This window comes from Mustelus asterias, chromosome 13, assembly GCF_964213995.1.
Source record: "Mustelus asterias chromosome 13, sMusAst1.hap1.1, whole genome shotgun sequence".
Classification (NCBI taxonomy): domain Eukaryota; kingdom Metazoa; phylum Chordata; class Chondrichthyes; order Carcharhiniformes; family Triakidae; genus Mustelus; species Mustelus asterias.
Genome location: NC_135813.1, coordinates 24,178,080 through 24,195,241, shown reverse-complemented (window position 1 = coordinate 24,195,241; position 17,162 = coordinate 24,178,080). Strand labels below are relative to the sequence as shown.

Here is a 17,162-nt window from a genome sequence, read left to right as displayed (position 1 = left end):
GCCACCCAATTCCAATTTCCAAAAGGCATTCAAATAGGGTGCCACACACAGTTGTATGGAGTTGTGGGTAGGGGGAACATCTTAGCATGAATAGAGGTTAATGGAGAAGAAGCAGAGAGTATGAAACGATCTTGTATGTTTAAACTGGTTTTCAGTGCATGGTTATAAAGGGCCCACTTCTCAGTAACTCTAGAATTAGAGTAACTAAAGCTGTCATAAGTCAATAGTATGCACTATCATATAATCACGTGTCTATTGTTTCATTTGATTATATAGTTTTAATTGAAACAAGTCGTCGTCTTTTCTGGTGATCTGAGGAGGGGGGGGGGTGGGGTAAAGCCAGCTCCAGGGGTTGGTCAGTTCTGTTACTGCTGCAAATCCACCTCATCAATCCCCCTCAATGCTGACAATCCAGGAACAGACTGCACTGCCATTTCATTCAGGAAAGTCCTCTCTGTCTTGGGCTCTGAGTACTTACATCATTTCCTGTAAAATCCTGTAGTAAAAATAACAGGTGAAAACTCTGTTTTGTTCTTTCCGGAAGCGTAGGGAGTTTTTAGTTAAGTCAGGCAGCATGGTCGGTACAGGCCTGGAGGGCCAAAGGGCCTGTTCCTGTGCTGTAATTTTCTTTGTTCTCTGAGGAAGCAAAGGAGCAGCTGCAGCTTTTCACTGAGTATTTTCTCCAAGGAGGACTTGGCTGCCCAATCGCAACAACCTTGGCTAGTCCTGTCAACCCCCACGCTGGCTGCCAGGAACTCACCCCCAGGGTAGGGCCAAAACTACCACCTGAACAAAACCCCGCAGCCTCACAACACAAACTGCAACCAGTGACTCCCTTTTGACTTTCAGATACTCATTTAAAGAGAAAAAAATGGAGAGAAGTCTCTGTGAAATCTCCCTGAATGGGGTGAAATAATCGGCGTGACTGCGTCCCTGGTTGAAGGGGTCCTGCAGTGGAGGTTGGGGCATGTCAGGTGGCTTGATACAAGGGTGTATGCATATTGGCCATCACGACACACTTGCATTATTCTCATGGCACACCAGGTGTAAACCACTTTACTGTATGATACAGTATTGAACAATTTATCTAGGAAAATACAATATTTGTTTTCTCAGGGTCACTGCAATTTGTGTCTACGCTCCCAAAATTGGCCTCCTATTCCTTTAATTAAGGATGGGAATGACCAGATATGGCACCGACTGCAAATGTTAAGAGTGCAGGTGGAGATTTCCTGAATGTCATCCATGGCATCAATAACTAGCATGTTTTTGAGGGCAATGGGGTGTGGCAAATAACTTGCAACAGAGTACCTGTCCACATCAGAGTTTTAAAGAAAAAACTAAGTAGGAATGCTAAAGAATTATAATGCTTTGTGATGTGACATGTCGGTCTTTGAGCTTGCTGACCTACACTGGTCTTCAGTTAAGTAAAATCTTGATTTTAAAATTTTCATCCGTTTTCAAATCCCTTCATGTCTTACCTTGTCTCTCTGTCTAACCTCCTTCAACCCTACAACTGACTTGAGATATATGCATTCTTCCACTGCTAGTCTCTCTTTTTTTGGTGGGACATGGGCGTTGCTGGCTGGCCAGCATTTATTGCCCATCCTTAGTTGCCCTTGGAGGGCAAATAGGAGTCAATCACATTGTTGTGACTCTGGAGTCACATGTAGGCCAGATCAGGTAAGGATGGCAGATTTCCTTTCCTAAAGCACATTAGAGAACCAGATGGGTTTTTCTGACAATGGTTTCATGGTCATCAGTAAATTCTTAATTCCAGATTTTTTTTAAAAATTGAATTCCGATTTCACCATCTGCCATGGCCGGATTTGAACCCAGATTCCCCAGAACATTAGCTAAGTTTCTGGATTAATAGTCTGGTGATACCATTAGGCCATCGCCGAGTTTAATTGTCCAACCTTTGGTGGCTGTGATTTCGGCCTCCAAGGCCCTTTGCTTTCAAATTCCCTCTGTCTTTTTCCTTCTTTAAGATCCTTTGATGTCTGTCCTAATATCTTGCGTGGCTGGGACATGTTGCTACCCTGTTATTGGTCTTCAGACTTTGTAGGCATTTGTACAAGAACAGGCTGGATCAACTGAATTCATTCAATGAAAAAGTTTAAGAATATACAGTCTTTAGGCATATAAAATATTTTTGTAATCAATTATGGTTTTACACTGTAAAGAATAGTACTAGAAGTGAAATATTACATTTGCAGCATTCAAAGGTAATATCTAAATGGTGATTGCTGATGTTGGGATTCAGTTTGTTGACTGATTAACTCGGGGGACATTATATTTTTCAGAACTTCTGTAAATCAGGTGATAAATGTGTCAGATGACAATTCCAGATGGGAGAGGGATGGTATTTACTTTAAGTTTAATATGTAACTACATTTAAGCCCTTTTCCTTGTTCCTCTACTCCTTTCAAACTTAAGTAATTTCGGCTTAAGAAAAGACATGTCTTTGTATAGTGCCTCATAGTGACCATTCAGAAATATCCAAAGTTCTTTCCATACACTGCATGACTTTGAAGTGCAGTAACAAAAAAGACATTTTATGCATAAAAGCCACTTAAAGCAAGACTAAAAATGAGCGATTGGTTACTCTTCAGGTGATGGCTGAGGAAGAATGCTGACTAGGACACTGGAAATTGTTGATTTTAAAACGTTTATATGTCTTTGTATTTTAATGTAATAACATTGCAAGGCATTTCAATGGTGTGTGTGGAAGGCAGTGGTATAATCAGACAAAGTCAGTACAAAGGGGAAATCCTGCTTGACAAATCCATTGGAATTCTTTGAGGATGTAACTAGTCGAGTTGACCGTGGCGAACCAGTGGATGTGGTTTATTTAGACTTTCAGAAGGCTTTTGATAAGATCTCACAAAACAGATTATGTAAAGTTAAAGCACATGGGATTGCAGGTAATGTCTTGAGATGAATAGAAAGCTGGTTAGCAGATAGGAAGCAAAGAGTTGGCATAAATGGGTCATTTTCTGATTGACATTCAATGACTAGTGGGGTTCTGCAGGGATCTGTGCTAGGGGCCCCAATTGTTAACGCTATATATTAATGATTTGGAAGAGGGAACTGAATGTATTCTCTTCAAATTTGCAGATGATACAAAGTTGGGTGGGAGGGTGAGCTGTGAGGAGGATGCAGAGATGCTTCAGGATGATTTGGACAGGTTGAGTTTGTGGGCATATGTATGGCAGATGCAGAATAATGTGGATAAATGTGAGGTTATCCATTTTGGTAGCAATAATAGGAAGACATTATTTATTACTTGAATGAATGTAAACAGAGAGGTGGATACTCAGTGAGACCTTGGTGTCCTCGTGCATCAGTCGCTGAAAGTAAGCATGCAGGTACAGCAGGCAGTAAAAAAGGCAAATGGTATGTTAGCCTTCATAATGAGAGGATTTGAGTACAGGAATAGAGATGTTTTACTGCAATTATGTAGGGCATTGGTGAGGCCACACCTGGAGTATTATGTGTAGTTTTGGTGATCTTCTCTGAGGAAGGATGTCCTTGCTATAGAGGGAGTAAAGCAAAGGTTTACCAGGCTGATTCCTGGGATGGCAGGTCTGTCAAATGAGGAGAGACTAAGTCGGTTAGGATTATATTCATTGGAGTTTAGAAGAGTGAGGGGGGATCTCATAGAAACTTATAAAATTCTGACAGGGTAGATTCAGAAAGTGATGGGGGAGTCCAGAACTAGTGGTCATGGTTTGAGGATAAGGGGTAAACCTTTTAGAACTGAGGTGAGGAGAAATTTCTTCACCCAGAGGGTGGTGAATATGAGGAAGTCACTACCACAGAAAGTAGTTGAGGTCAAAATGTTGTCTGATTTCAAGAAGAAATTAGATATGGCTCTAGGGACTAAAGCGATCATGGGATATGGGTGGGGGTGGGGGGGGGGGGGGGGGGGGGGGGGGTCAGGATATTGAATTCGATCAACCATTATCAAAATGAATGGCGGAGCTGGCTCAAAGGGCCAAATGGCCTACTCCAGCTTCTAGTTTCTATGTAAAGCAAAATTAGACATGGAACCACATAAGATGATATGAGGGCAACAGGTCAAAGGTTTGGTCAAAGAGGTAGGTTTTTAGGTCCTGTCTAGAGGGAGAGCCAGGTAGTCTTCAGGTTGGAATTCCAGAGCTTGGGGCCTTGGCAGCTGACAACACAACCACCAATTCTGGAGCAATTAAAATCAGGGTTACTTGGCCAGAATTGTATGAGAGCAGATATCTTGGAGGTTGTGAGGCAGAAGGAGATTAAAAAGCTTGAGAGAAGCGAGGCCATAGAGTATTTTTTCACATGGGGGTAGTGGAATCTTTGAATCTACTCAAAAGGCAGATTAGCAGTTTCCTAATATTGCACTGAAGTGTCAGTTTACTGAGACATGGGCTGTATTTCTCTGGCACACCCCACTGCTGCTGTCACAGGGTGGAGAATTTTGCACTCAACCAAATCACCGTTTACTGCAGTGGAACGGGAGAATGCTGCTGATGTGAATGGCCAGAGAATCCTGTCTATAGGCCACAATTTCCTGCATCCGAGGTGAGTGCTATGAATTGATCCAAGCTGGCATTCTGGTTTATTTATTAGCGTCACAAATAGGATTACATTAACACTGCAATGAAGTTACTTTGAAAATCCCATAGTCGCCATATTCCGGCACCTGTTCAGGTACACTGAGGGAGAATTTAACATGGTCAATGCATCTAACCAGCACGTCTTTCAGATGTGGGAGGAAAACAGAGTACCTGGAGGAAACCCATGCAGACACAGGGAAAACGTGCAGTTTCCACACAGACAGTGACCCAGGCTGGGAATTGAACCTGGCGCTGTGAGGCAGCAGTGCTAACCATTGTGCCACCATGCTGTCCTAATTTATTTGTATCTTTAAATTTTGAATATTGCATTATTTTAGCTTAAGAACATGGATTTTATTGCTGATGTGTAATTCTTCCTTTAAGAATATGGGTGGTTAAATTGGTGGTTCTTGGATGATTTTCAGTTTGGGTACTCTGTGTTGACATTGGATGATTTCAATTAGGATGCAGCGGGCTGCTGTGACTTGGTTTCAGCTTCCTGAGCAAATGCTACAGAGGAAAATGGTTCAGGGTTCCTGCTTCTGGTTGCTATCTTGTGAACTCTACTTCAAATGTTTGGGTAGAGTATGGGCAAGGCTGGGTTCCAGTGCCCAATTTGTTGAATATCTCAGCAAAATTCTCAGTTCACAAATCTCGAATAAGGAATAGTTCTTAAAAGTAAGAATATAAGAAGCAGGAATAGGCCGTACAGCCCCTTTAGCCTGTTCCATCATTTGGTAAGATCATGGCCAATCTTGACCTTAATTCCACTCTTATCACCTGACCTCTATATTCCTTAATTCCTGGGCCTAAAATCTATCATCTCAACCTAGTATGAACAGCCTACCAACCTGAAAATGATCTTTTTATTCCTACTCTCTATTTTCTGTCCTTTAACCAATCCACTATTCCTGCTAATATGTTAAACCCCATTCCATGAGTCCATATCTTGTGCAACAACATTTCATGTGGCACCTTATGGGAATTCAAATATATTAGCTGGTCTACTTTATCAACTTTAAATTCTAATAAGTTATCAAACAGTTTCCCTTTCATAAAACCATGTTGACTCTGCTTAATCATATTTTTCTCCAAGTGCCCTGTTACTATTTCCTTAATAATGGATACCAGCATTTTCCCAGCAACTGGTTAACTGTAGTTCCCAGTTTTCTCTCTTTCTTGAATAGCATTGTTATATTTAAGGCACTAGAGCTACTAGCATCCTTCAGTTGAGGAAAACATCAAGGAGGATTTTTTTTTAAATTCTGCTGCTGCACTGTATATCGAGGACACAAATGTGGATGTAGGATTTGCAAATACTGATCTCGGTTCTAAATTTAAAACTTGCTCTTATAGAAGATATTGGGTGCATTTTAGATGTCTCTGCTAAATGGATGGCAAGAGGGGAGAAAAAGAAGGCCTTGTGTATATGTTTAAATGACTGCCTAAGTGACCTGAGCAGGGTGTACGAGCTAGGAGAAGCCCTATGGGAAACCAGCGATTTTTAACTTTTCAAAAACCTGGTTGGATAATCATAACTGATCTCTCCTATACATCTAGAAGCAAAAATCAAAATGGAATATGATTAGAATGGTTGACAAATTTTATGTTTAGGGCACTTTATAAATGTAGCATTCCAAAGTACTTCACAGAAGCATTATAAAATATTAACTCCAAGGAGATCCAATCAGGAGATTTTGGATCAGATGACCAAAGGCTCAATTAAAAAGGTGGTTTTAAGGAGTGGCTTATTGGAGAAAAGATAGGGGACAGAAGATATTCCAGAGTTTGGGACCTAGGCAACGTGACCTCCAATGGTGCAGCGATCTAAAATTGGGCATGCACAATAGGTTCAAATTAGAGAAACTCCAATATCTGAAAGGGTTGTGCAGTTGGAGGAGATTATAGGTAGGCAAGGCCATGAAGGAATTTGAAAATAAAGATGAGAATTATAAAATCAAGATGTTGCCTGACTGGGACCGAATGTAGGTCAAATGAGCACAGGGGTGATAGGAGAACAAGACATGGTGTGAGTTAAAACATGGCTACCAGAGTTTTGGATGACCCCAAGTTTACAAAAGGTAGAATGTGGGAGCAAAGCTGGGAGAACATTGTAATAGTCCAGTCTAGTGGTGAAAACATGAATGAGGGCTTCGGCTACAGATGAGCTGAGACAGGGTGAGGTCAAGTGATGCTATGGAAGTGAAAATAGGTGGTTTTAGCGATGGTATAAATACAACTTTTGCCGTTCATAATGTCTAAAGATTTTGATTCTTTATTCCTGGCAACTACAGGAATTTGAGTTTTGGCAGAGAGTAGATGTGCTTTACACAATAATTGCATCAAGCATTGAGGTCACAAATTTCAGTATTTGTAAACAAAAGTAAAGCTATATTACATTCAGCTGGAATAGCATTTATCTATTTTCCCCCTCCTAACTTTTTCTGCTCCTACGTTGCTTGATGAATCACTCACTATCCAACACAATCTGTGGACTTCACAGTTGTGGCACTATGAAGTTCTAAAAGGCTGCTCCATGCTTGGTAGGAGTAAAATATGTCTTTTTCAAAGTGAAGGAGCATGGATATTTTGTAAGCATTTGTTACCACAGTGATTACTATCTGGGCATATTGGAATGGTTGGGCCATTTTGTTTAAGGTAGCAGGTATATTCATTCAATTTAAACAGTGGTTTGAGACTTGAAACCTATTGGAAAAAGGGAATGCCTTTTTAGGCATTAAAGCTATTTAATTATGTAAATCTTAAATGTGGAACCCTACAATAGTGAACTGAATGTTACATAATTGCTTCTGTTGTAATTGTGGAAGGATTTATATCATGAGCCTTTTTCCAGTTTCAACCCTTCATTCAATGAAGGACAACCAGCTTGCAAGTATTGATAATGAGGATCATCAGTACATTTATAAAGTGGAATAGAAATGAAGGTTCCAACATAACAAGTTATACTTTGTACCTTTGAAAACCTTCAAATGAAGGTATTCAATTATTAAAAGAAGCAAATTACCTTTTCTGGTTATTTTTCTGTTTTTTCTTTACCAAGTCTGTCTTGATTGCCTAATATCAGCCTTTTAGATATTTATCGAGGAATTTTGTTCTATTTGTGGTATTTCATTATATTCTAATTTCTTTCCCATTTCCTATCATTTTTGTTCACTTTTTTGATCTCTTTTCTTTGCTGCTACATACATAACCAAACTCAAACCAAAAAAAAATCTTGTATCCATTTCTGTGTGGTGAGGGCCCTGCTGTATTTTGTGAAGCAGCTGGATTGGCAGGGAGTGGGAAGTTAGGGCCTAGGGCTGTTGCTCTTATTGTATTGCTGCTGCTTTATAGTGGGCTGATGTTTTGGTTGTGTGTTTTTTCATTAATATTGATATGTGGCCTTATTGATGCAGGGAAGGTGCAAAATCTGGATCTGTGTCAGACTGGAGTTTGGAAAGCTGGGAGTAAGTACATTGTGGGAGTTATAAAGTGGCTGCTGAAATAAGTGTATAAAATAATATGGCTGCTGAAATAAGTGTATAAAATAATATGTAACGTATAAGGCAAAGCATTAAGAGATTCCCGTCCCTTAACATCCCTAAGTGCTTCAGTGGGAACATATGTAGCTTTATGCCAAATTTTATTTTCTAAGGGGAGATTAGGATAGATGACCTAGAGAAGTTTAGGAAATTTTGGGCATTGGCAGCTAGAGACATGGCTGCTAATGATGGAGCAATGAAAATTAGAACTGCTCAAGAGGCCAGAATTAGATTAAACACAGATACTGCTGATGGTTTTGGGGTTGGAGGAGATTACAAAGTTGGGGTTGGACGAGGCTATGGTTGGGTTTGACAACAAGGATGATGACTTTAAAATCAAGACATTGACCTGTACTGATTCCTGGTTATGCAATGAGCATAGGGGTGATAAGAATGGGAGGGTAGAATGTGAGAGGGTAGAATGTGAGAGGCCAGTCATCAGTACATTGAAAAAGTTGTGGCTAATGGTGACAAACATAGTTGAGGATTTCAGCAACAGGTGAGTTGAAGTAGGTACAGGGTCTGCTGAAGTTATGGAGTTGGAAATAATCCTATTGTTGACATGGATATATGGCCTGAGACTCATCTCAAGGTCAAATTTGACACCAACATTGCAAACAGTTTGGTTCAATCTCGGGCGATTGCAGGATTGAGTTATGAAATCAGTGGCTTGGAACAAAATGTGATCTTTATTTAGTGGGAGCAAGTCTGCTCATCCAATATTGAATTTTGGATAAGCAGCTTGAATTTGGGGGCAGTGGAAGAGTCAAGAGCTGGTTGTCATCAACAAATATGTCAAGACTTTTTTCAGATGATGTTGCCAAGAAGCAACATATAAACTAGAAATAAGCTGACAAAGGATAGATCCTGGGGGGCACCAAAGGTAATGGTGTAATAGGAAGAGAAGCATATGATTTTCTGACTACACCGGAGGGGTGGGGGGTGTGCATGATGTTTAACCACTGACCAGAAATTGAACGGGACCAACCATATAAATACTGTGCCTACAAGAACAATATCGACACCTACAAGAACAAGCCAGAGGCTGGGAATTCTGCAGCAAGTAACTTGCCTCATGACTCAAAGCCTGTCCACCATCTATAATGCATATGTCTGATGGAATAATCTCCTTGCCTGGATAAGCACAGCTCCAACAACAGTCCAGAAGCTCAATACCATCCAGATCAAAGCAGCCTGTATGATTGCACCTTAAAACATTCACTCCTTCCATCATAGAAGCGCAATGGCAGCTGTGTGTACCATCTACAAGATGCCTTGGTGAGTTGTTGCAGTTCTCCTTCAACAGCACCTTTCAAACCCCTGACTTCTACCATTTTAGCAGGACAAGGGCAACAGATGCATGGGATCACCACTACCTGCAAGTCTCGCACCATTCTGACTTGGAACTACATCAATGTTACTTCACTGCTGGGCCAAAATCCTGGGACTCCCTTTCTCCCTTTCTAACAGCACTGGGAATACTGTAGTGGTTCAAAAAGGTAACTTGCCACCACCTTCCCGAGGACAGTTGGGGATGGGCAATCTATGCAGGCTTGGCGTTCGATAAGGTCCCCCATGGAAGGCTCCTAGAAAAAGTGAGAGGGCATGGGATCCAAGGGGCTGCTGCCCTGTGGATCCAGAACTGGCTTGCCCAAAGGAGGCAGAGAGTGGGTATAGATGGGTCTTTTTCTAAATGGAGGTCAGTCACCAGTGGTGTGCCCCAGGGATCTGTTCTGGGACCCTTGCTGTTTGTCATTTTCATAAATGACCTGGATGAGGAAGTGGAGGGATGCGTTGGTAAGTTTGCCGACGACACGAAGGTTGGTGGGGTTGTGGATAGTCTGGAGGGATGTCAGAAGTTACAGAGGGACATAGATCGGATGCAAGACTGGGCGGAGAAGTGGCAGATGGACTTCAACCCAGATAAATGCGTAGTGGTCCATTTTGGCAGGTCAAATGGAATGAAGGAGTACAATATAAAGGGAAAGACTCTTAGTACTGTAGAGGATCAGAAGGACTTTGGGGTCCGGGTCCATAGGACTCTGAAATCGGCCCCGCAGGTGGAGGAGGTGGTTAAGAAGGCGTATGGTGTGCTGGCCTTTATCAATCGAGGGATTGTGTTTAGGAGTCCGGGGATAATGATGCAGCTATATAAGACCCTCGTCGGACCCCACTTGGAGTACTGTGCTCAGTTCTGGTCGCCTCATTACAGGAAGGATGTGGAAAAGATTGAAAGGGTGCAGAGGAGACTTACAAGGATGTTGCCTGGATTGAGTGGCATGCCTTATGAGGATAGGCTGAGGGAGCTCGGTCTTTTCTCCTTGGAGAGACGTAGGATGAGAGGAGACCTAATAGAGGTGTATAAGATGTTGAGAGGCATAGATCGGGTGGACTCTCAGAGGCTTTTTCCCAGGGTGGAAATGGCTGCTACGAGAGGACACGGGTTTAAGGTGCTGGGGGGTAGATACAGGGGAAATGTTAGGGGGAAGTTTTTCACAGAGGGTGGTGGGCGAGTGAAATTGGCTGTCGTCAGTGGTGGTGGAGGCAAACTCAATAGGGTCTTTTAAGAGACTCCTGGATAAGTACATGGAACTTAATAGGATGGAGGGTTATAGGTAGGCCTAAAATGTAGGGATATGTTCGGCACAACTTGTGGGGCCGAAGGGCCTGTTTTTGTGCTGTAGTTTTTCTGTTTCTATGTTTCTAGCCTGCAATGCCCACGTTCTGAAAGGATTTTAACAAAAAAGTATATTTCTAAGAATCAATTGTCTTTTTTGTTTTGTTCTTGCTAATTTTTACCTCTGTGCTGCTAAAGTGATGCTATGTTGCTGTGAACACTGATGATACATAGTAATGGGCCAGGGTGTGTCATGGAGCAAATAACATTTAACCTTGATTCTGTCATTGCCTGATGTCTATACATGTGTATTTCCAGGAGTTGTTGGCTAGTCATCAGCCTTAGGAGTTTCCCTTTCCTGACCAAAGGATACTAGGGCCAATTTTAGTTTATTCCGTTGTCACACTGATTGAGATTAGTCACTTTACACAAACTGGAATTCAAAAACCAAATATCTTTAAAATAATTAGATCCATTTCTGGATCATTGGCTTTGCTATTTGGCATAGCATACAGTATTTTCACTTTGCCTGTCTTGCACTGAATAGAATTATATTAAAATTGTCACTTTGTTTGAATTTGTGCTTGGATAAGTTGGCTCTAAAAATGGACTGCTCTTATTCTTGAAAATGCCCTTTAACAGTGCTTGGTGTGCCTAAACACGCTGTGCAACCCTCTTAATAATATTTGTATGTGCAATAATTATTTACTATCATCAGTAAAGTGCAAGTGCTGTACAATTAGTTCAAGCATAAAATAGATTATGGAGTCCAAACTTTAAGCCACATGGACTTTAATAAGATAAAGTAGATCAAATTGAAGAGTATTTGGTTGATTCTAACTTATCCATACAGGAAGGAAAATCTATATTCACTCTTCCCAACTTCCTCTATATTCTGGAAATCAATTTCACATGCTGATCATTCAGTGTACAGGAACATAGGAATTAGGGCAAAAGTAGGCAGTTCAGCCCTTCGAGCCTTCTCTGCCATTCAATCAGATCATGGCTGATCTATTCCTGGTCTCAAATCTATTAATCCTAAAGTTAATATGAATTAAACAATAATAGAATTTCAAATCCCTCTTGGAAGCATTTGTGAAATTGCAGGTATGAACTGGTGTTTTGAAAATATCGTCATTGGCCCGGGAACATTGAATTAGTGATATTTGGTGTAGTTCAGCTCCTTTTTTTGTTTTAAAGTTTAGATCCAAACAGTCGGTCCAGCATTTTTGTGTTTGGTATGTTGGAATTTCTGTTTTCTTAATATCCCTGTTAGATTTCATATCTCTATGTTAGTATTGCAAATACTTGATGTTTTGTAATTGCTGTTGCCATGCGAGGATTGTTGACATTCTTTTCTCCTTCATCCTAACTTGCATGCTCTTGACCTTTATGGAAGTCTTTGATATGTAAGTTGCAAATCTCAAATTAGATCAATAAGCACAGGAGATATTTTCCCTTCTCTTGGACCCATCCCCAACAAATGTTTTTAGAACTTATCCCTGGTGATTTATTTGCTGCAGTGAAGCTGGACAAACAATGACAAATGCCACCCAATTAGTATATACCATCTGCTTTTACTACTAACTTTGGTAACATTTTTAATCATGAACATATTTGTATCTGGGTGTCATCAAAGGGATGGAAAATGAAGTCTTTACAACACAGTATGCTGTTGGTTAGGATATTGTGATGGTATTTTGTTGGTGCTTTGCCAAAGCCAAACAGCCACTGCATGTATTTGTGCTACCCATACAACTAATAACCAGGGTTATTGTTTGCTCTGTAAAAGGACGGGTTTCTTCGTTCTTAAAATTTTACATTTGTGTAAAAGTAGGCTGAACTGCCTACTTTTGCCCTAATCCTTATGTTCCTGTACACTGAATGATCAGCATGTGAAATACAAATGACCTCTTTGTATTTTGCATTTAATTCCTAGAAAGAATATAACACTGCAGTAATGTTTGCAGCAATTTGCATACTCTTTCAATGGAAGTGACATTAGTACAGGAGTATACTAAACCTGTGTAGTACTTGCGTGTACAATTCTTGTACTCTCGATTCCCAAACCATAGGTCAGATGTAGAAATTCTTAGTTTTATTTTAAATGGTGCCAGAGTGTTGGATCGTCGTAAAGTGAATATGGTTGGTGAGTTAAAGGCACAAATGGCAGTGCAGGATTGATGTAGCGATAAAAGAAACGTAACTTCAAAAAAAGAGAGGACTGGACATTTAATATTGCAATTTACAAAGCTTTCAGAAAAGATAGGAAAGAAAAAAAAAGGGAGATGGGCAGCACCACCGACTAGGGAAGCCATTAGTGTTGGAAATAGAGGATATCCTCGGGGGCAAGGACATCCATTTGGTTTAAGTTGAGAAGCGGGTATTCCAAAGGCCTCCAAATAATGAGAGATCAAGGAGCGATCTGCAAAGATGTGCAAAAACAATAAACTTTTCCCAGTTGATATTCATGTCCAGATCTGGTCACCACACGTTAGTAAGAATGTGAGGACAATGGGATGGTGCAGAGCGGTTTACCATTATTGTTCCATAATTGGGTTAGAGAATTTAGGGTTGTGCCAAGGAGATTGAGAGAAGATTTTAGAGGCTTGTAAGGCTATGACAGATTTGGATGAAATAGGCAAAGAAAAGCTGTTCCCATTAACTAATGATATTAGAACTAGGGGACATAATCTAAGGTTTTAGGCAAGAGGCACAAGGAGGATGTGAGGAAGAACTTCATTTTAATGCACAGAGTGGTAATGACCTGGAAAACACTATCTATGAGAATGGTAGAATCAGAGATGACCGATGATTTCAGAAGGATACTTGAGGGAAAAACTTGCAAAGCTGCAGGGAAAGAGAGGTGGAATGGGATTGATTGGATTGCTGTACAGCGAGCCAGCATGGATCAAACTGCCTCCTTAAATGCCACAGTGACTCTATGATATTAAGAAACACACTGTTTAATATAACTTGCTTTAATTTCTATACGTACCTCCTAACCAAGTATTGAAGTAAAGAAAATCCTGAAGATCAAATACGCTTTACTTGCAGAGCGAGGGATTTGTGATTCTATTTTACACTTGAAAAACACCTGAACATATGCAACAATTTTTCAGGTTTTTAAAACACCCTTAATCCTGCAAATCTACAAATTTCAATTATGCTACAATTGGTCTCCAAATCCCAGACTAGGAAGTGAAATAATTGGGTGGTGTTTCAATTTGCTGTCCACCACCCTAACAAAATATGTGCCTGTGTAGATGTTTCCATCAGGGTTGCTCATGGGATGGGATGGGGGAGGGAAGTTTATTTATTTGTACACTAACTTTTACTTCCTCCAAGCCTGATGAATTGGTATGAGACAGTCTCTTTGTTGCATTGTTACTATAAATACTTTGAGAAATGTGAGGTGGGTGAAAACGTGTATTTGTAGTCTGCTTAAACTACCATTTTTTTAAAATTGAGATTGTGATCTTGCATTCTTATAAACATCTCTTCAGAATGGAGAAATGTTTTACTTGTACACAATGGAACTTGTATTATTTGCAATCTTTAGATGTCAATGCTGAAATTATTTAATTTTTTTGTGTTGCCTTTACCATAATTTTCATAACCAATATTCATTATGCACCCCAGGGATTGGGGGCAGATAATGGAAGTACCAGCTGACTGCCTTGGCATTGATTTAGTTTCTTTTTAGGTCCAGCACATACTTGATTGTTACACCAGATACATATCCTATTACACCACACCAAATCGAGCATAATTCTCTTTTTGAATAACGAGCTAAATCTGTATTTGCTGTAATTTTATGACCGTCTTAGATTAACACAATAGCTTGAAGTCATTGGTTTAATTTATGCTTTTCTATGCCGACTGATTGTGGACCTTTTTAACTTTTGGATATGTTTTGAGATCTGATCTATTTATACATATCCCATTCCAAGGATTTGATCTTGCAACCTAAGTGCATAATGGAGGGAGTATTGCGGAGATTCACCATTCAGATAAGATGTTAATCTGAAATGCTGCCTAAATATTCCAGTGCTTCAAAATCAGATGGGAGTACTGCATGTGTTCTAATTAAACATTCCTCCTGGGCAACATTTAGTGTTTGCCAGTATTGTGAAATGCACACATGGTGGATTGGCAGTCTTTTTCATTTATTTAATTGAAGACAAAATTATATGGGATGTAAAGAAAGCTGCTGATTTTGTAGTCCATGTTTCATGGTACAGTATTGTCGAAGGCTAATTTTACCTCCACTTTTTTTTTAAAAAAGGGATTGTTTGTGTGGCATGTGAATCTGCAACGAAAAAATTGTGAACCTACAATCTGTGCAAAACTGAAGCAGCAATAGACATTATCCAGACAGTATCTGATAACTGCTCACTTCTGTTACTTCTTTAAAAGATTATGTCTACAAGATTATGAGGGACATGGACAGAGTGGATAGTCGGAAGCTTTTTCCCAAAGTGGAAGAGTCAATTACTAGGGGGCATAGGTTTAAGGTGTGAGGGGCAAGGTTTAAAGGAGATGTATTAGGCAAGTTTTTTTACACAGGGTGGTGGGTGCCTGGAACTCCCTGCCGGAGGAGGTACTGGAAGCAGGTACGGTAGTGACTTAAGGGGCGTCTTGACAAATACATAAATAGGATGGGAATAGAGGGATCTGGTCCCTAGAAGGGTAGGGGGTTTTAGTTCAGACGGGCAGCATGGTCGGTGCAGACTTGGAGGGCTGAAGGGTCTGTTCCTGTGCTGTAATGTTCTTTGTTCTGTCATAATATGAAATATGTATGTAACGATATAAGTCCTATTTATGGCCACTAAACCTTTATTCTTGTAAACTGAACTCTGCAAGATAAGATACTTTTAAAATTTTTATGGATTATATGCTTCATTATTCCTAGCTGCTTAAAATGTATCATCCTGAAATTCCTAACCATTTTGGCTGCCTCTCTGACTGGTTTTTCACAGATTTGCCAGCCTCTGCATGAAGCAGTCAAGGGGAATACATTTGGTGCAATTTTGTAGGCCTGCCTCCAGTGGTCCTATTGTGTTGGACTATTTCTTTTTCCAAACATCCAGGGCAGCTGGATAAGACGGGCTGACTGCAGTAACAATTTGGCCTAATCAAGTCTATCATTTTCTCTGTTCATCTTCATCCAGTTTTGTAGTGGACATCAAAAACTGGTGGTAGGCTACGATTTATATACGTAAGAGGCCTAATGCTTGTTTTAGACCGTGATCTGGGAGTTTTGAAAAATGGCCCATCCCATTCCTATCTTTATATAGATTAGATGGATCAGATTAGCAAAGGTAGCCTGGCAGATGAAATCATTGTGTGTATTTGGGACAATTTCTTAGAACTGTTTGTTCTTGTGCCAACCAGGGAGCAGGTTATCTCATGTGAAATGAGACGGGATTAATTTAATAACACATAGTAAAGCAGATTCTAGACAACAGTGACCATAACATGATAGTATTTTACATTCCGTATGAGGGTGAGAAGTACAGGTCTAAGACCAGTACCATTACTTTGTAATGTCTCAACTATTTACAATCTATATCAATGGCTTGGATAAAGGGATCAAATGTCAGGTGGCTAAATCTGCTGATGTTGCAAAGATAGGTAGGAAAGTTGTCAGGACATGAGTCTATAGAGAGATTTAGAGGGTTAAAGTGAATGGGCAGAATTTGGCAGATGGAGTATAATGTGGCAAAATATGAACTTGTTCACTTTGGCAGGAAGAATAGAAAAGCAGTATGCTACTTCAGTGGAGAGAAATTGCAGAATTTGGTGATTGGTACATAATGTGCCCTGGTACATAAATCTCAGAATGATTGGTTGGAGTCATACCTTTCGCAAAGGAAGATGGTGGTGGTTGTGGGAGGTCAATCATCTCAGTCCCAGGGCATCACTGCAGGAATTCCTCAGGACAACGTCCTAGTCCCAGCCATCTTCAGCTGCTTCATCAATGACCTTCCTGCTATTTTAAGGTCAGAAGTGGGAATGTTTGCTGATGATGACTACACAGTGTTCTGTACAATTTACAACTCCTAAGATACTGAAGCAGTCTGTGCCCATATGCAGCAAGACCTGGACAATATTCAGGCTTGGGGTGATAAGTGGCAAGTAACATTCAGACCACACCAGTGCCAGACAATCTCCATCAAGAGAAAATCCAACCATTTCCCTTTGACATAAGGTGGCATTACCGTCGCCAGAAAGGGGTTGAGTCCCCTTAAGAGTGGAAAAAAATAACTCTCCAAGATCATTTGAGAGGTGATGGTGACTTGGAGGGAGAGAGAGCAATAATGAGGTTCTCTGGAAAATATATTTTTAAAAGCAGCAGCAGCAGTGTTTCTGACCCAGGGTGAGGCCAGATAGCCAGGC

At 40.5% G+C, this 17,162-nt stretch overlaps 1 protein-coding gene across 6 annotated transcripts in view; it reads left to right on the top strand.

Annotated features, from left to right (window-relative positions):
• The window catches only part of rc3h2 (ring finger and CCCH-type domains 2), a 102,838-nt gene that overhangs the window by 6,557 nt on the left and 79,119 nt on the right, over positions 1 to 17,162 (top strand). Inside the window, exon 2 of one of the 6 annotated variants that reach the window (XM_078226563.1) lies at positions 8,018 to 8,068. The exons of the other annotated variants lie outside the window; for them this stretch is intronic. The gene's annotated coding sequence lies outside the window, so the exon portion shown is untranslated. The remainder of the gene's footprint in view (positions 1 to 8,017; positions 8,069 to 17,162) is intronic. 6 annotated transcript variants of the gene reach the window in all.